The sequence below is a fragment of the Cibotium barometz genome, chromosome 34 (assembly GCF_041138505.1).
Source record: "Cibotium barometz isolate CiBa-2024 chromosome 34, ASM4113850v1, whole genome shotgun sequence".
Lineage (NCBI taxonomy): Eukaryota > Viridiplantae > Streptophyta > Polypodiopsida > Cyatheales > Cibotiaceae > Cibotium > Cibotium barometz.
This window is the reverse complement of record NC_141079.1, coordinates 48,281,547-48,284,775: the sequence shown is the minus strand read 5'-3', so window position 1 is coordinate 48,284,775 and position 3,229 is coordinate 48,281,547. Positions and strand designations below refer to the sequence as shown.

Sequence of the window (3,229 nt, the reverse complement as noted above, 5' to 3'; positions counted from 1 at the left end):
ATACTGTGTCTTGGGTTAAATCTTTTGTAATGTGTTTCGTGCTCTTGATGGACTTGCGGTTTAATTTAGTTTGATGACATTGGACTCCAAAATGCAAGCGATCGTGTTTGCCTTTTGGTGTTTTCTATTGTTTGAGTGAATAGCTTGACCTCTGGCACAAACAAAGCAAATCAAGCAAAAATATCTTTGTATGGTGCTGCTGTCATAACAAAGGGAAGATGAAATCAGGGGCAGTCATTTGAGGGGGTGATTCTATAGCTCGATCATGCAACCTGGCCACTTGTGATTGGAGCCTATAAATTTTATTAGTCAAGAGTTAGTTTGCAGTGCAATGCGTATCCTCATAGAATTGCAAAGTGCCTAGTATGGGCATCACAAATGCCTTCTATTCTCATGCTCATGCCTCAAGCTTGCTTGCATTATTTATGTGTGCATCAGCATAAATGTTGGACATCAATACAATCACTCCATCGTGCTTTTCATCCAGCCTTACCGCACCCTCAAACGCTTGCCTAGCAAGCACTACATTACCCCACTTTCGACAAGAACCTAGCATGGTTTCCCACGTCACAACATTCGGCTGAACAGGCATCTTCTCCAGCATCCCTGAAGCCTCATTGAGTTGCCCTGCACGACCAAGGAGATCAACCATGCAATTGTGGTGCTTAATAGTTGGAGCCATGCCATATTCTTTGATCATAGCTACAAAGTACTCTAGTCCCTTATCCACAAGACCAACATGACTGCATACAGTGAAAATAATCAAAAAAGTGGTCTCATTTGGCTGAATGCCTTCTCCCCGCATTCTCTCAAAATGGTAGAAGACGAGTTCATTATCTCCTTGATGAGCATAACCCGCAATCAGAGCAGTCCACGAGACCACATCTCTAAGTGGCAGCTCATCAAATACTTCTTCTGTTTCTGAGAGTGAGCCACATTTGGCATACATATCCACCAAAGTGCTGCCAATTAAAGGATCCTTTTCATACCCCTCTTTGACAATCTCAACATGCACTTCTCGTCCCTTGTCTATTGATCCTAAGCTGCCACAAGCTTTCAAGCTGCAAACGAATGTCACAGCATCTGGAGGCACACCTGCCAACTGCATTTGTTCTAAACAGGTCAGTGCTTCGTTGTCAAGCCCTTGATTAACATACCCTGCAATAAGTGTGGTCCATAAGACTGCATTTTGGATAGGCAACTCACGAAACACCTCATGAGCCTCTACAGTTGAGCCACACTTAGCGTATAAATCCATTAGTGTGCTTCCAGGTAACACATCTCTTTCGAATCCCTCTTTGGCAATTTCAGCATGTATTTCTCGTCCACTGTCTATGGCTCCTAAGCTGGCACAAGCTTTCAAGCCATACAAGTATGTGACAGCATTTGGACCCACATCCTCAACTTGCATTTGTTCAAAACAGCTTAAAGCATCCTTTGCAAGCCCATGTTCGGCATACCCAGCAATCAGCGCAGTCCATGAAACTACATCTCGAGCTGGTAAACCATCAAGCACTTTTCGAGCCTCTACAAGGGAGCCACATTTGGCATACATATCCACCAAAGTATTGCCAACAAAAAGATCTTCTTCCAGTCCATTTTTGGCAATCTCAGAGTGGATTTCTTGGCCTCTTTTCACAGATTTCAGTCTATTGCAAGCTTTAAGCAGAGCCAGAATCGTAAACCTGTTGGGACGCGCACAATCCTCTTGCATTTTCCAGAACAGGTCAAGAGCATGTTGGAATTCTCCACACTCAACATACCCATGTATGAGATATGTCCAAGAACATGCATTACGATGCACCAGCTTGTTGAAAACTTCATGAGCATCAAGTATGCTTCCACATTCTACAAACATCGGGACAAGATGGTTCCCAATGGCTCTATCAGCTTCCAACCCATTGTCACAGATTAGCTTGTGTACACACTTGGCATATGCTAGATTTTTCTCTTTTTTGCATTTCTGCAAGATGGATATAAGATTATCCACTGAGAGCGGCTTTGCCATCCACTCTGCAATAAGATGATGCTCCCGTCTCTGCTCAGCATCTTTCACCCTACCTTCTATTTGGCTTCACAAGCCTACTCTAGATCTAATCTTGTGCCCTCCACTGAGGCAAGCAGTAGAGCTTTCAGCACCATTGCATGTCAAGAATCTCTTTATCCAACATCAGCCATACCATTATCCGCACACAACAGCTGCTTGATATCGAACCCCTGCCCCATGGTTCCTGAATCCTTGTCAAGCATGTCTTCATGCAGAATGGACCATACCCACATCGTGCAACTGTTGTCCTCTTGCTTTGCTTCTTTCAATCCCCATGTTTTATATGTATGTATCTTTGTTAAGAATGTTTAACCCCATGAATTCTGACTTGTGTCTTTATCCAACACTGCATACCGTACAGAACGACTTGCATCCTTATGATCTGCATGTATGTCTTGATGCAACATGCATAAGAACTGCCTCCAGGGACGGTAGCGTCCTTGCCTCCCAAAAGGGAGGTACAGGGTTCGAATCTACTCTTGTGGCATGTGCAATTCGGTACCCCCTCGCATAAGAACATGCATGAGAACTGCTTGGGTCACCACAAGCTATATCAAACTAGGCAATCACATGAGGATTTAGCATGCTTACCACAATCTCAAACGCTTCCTTGAATCAGTTCTCATCAAACTAACCACAGTCTGAAACCCTTCCTTGAATCAGTTCTCATTAAACTACTTGAAAAACATGTGTACTTACTTTGACAAAAACTGGTACGCTTGGTTTGCTGTCCGGCGATAGGAATGAGTACACCTCCCCTCTGCCTCACAAAACTCTTCTAAGAGAACCCAGAGGGTAAGGTGTGATGATTTTAGAGCCATCCAAGGTGGGTAGGGTATTTCTTCTATCTTTCCAAGCCCTTACAACATAGAAAGCTCTTGCTTTCTCTTTGAAGTGGAAGTTCTGCTTATATTCAACTTTCCACTACAAGAGTTTCACCTAATATATATATTGAGGCTTATTTTCGAGGCTTTTGAGGGACTTAGTTACGAACATAAAAAATGTAGTATTTATATGGTAGTGATGTGTGGATGTAGGTTAATAATGGGCCAGGGTACTTTTTCCCTTTTTAAGAGGTTTTTTTCCCTCGAGCATATGTACGCACTCTTAATGGTTTTAATATTTTGATCATACTTGTCTCATGTACATGCAACCTGATGATAGTCAACCAATGCGAGGATC

At 43.0% G+C, this 3,229-nt stretch overlaps 1 pseudogene across 1 annotated transcript; it reads right to left on the bottom strand.

Moving 5' to 3' along the window:
* Positions 1–286: 286 nt before the first annotated feature.
* Positions 287–2,952, bottom strand: LOC147619130 (pentatricopeptide repeat-containing protein At4g39530 pseudogene; annotated as a pseudogene). Its single transcript, XR_015262030.1, has one exon. The product of XR_015262030.1 is annotated as a pentatricopeptide repeat-containing protein At4g39530 pseudogene (transcript).
* Between the last annotated feature and the right edge of the window lie 277 nt (positions 2,953–3,229).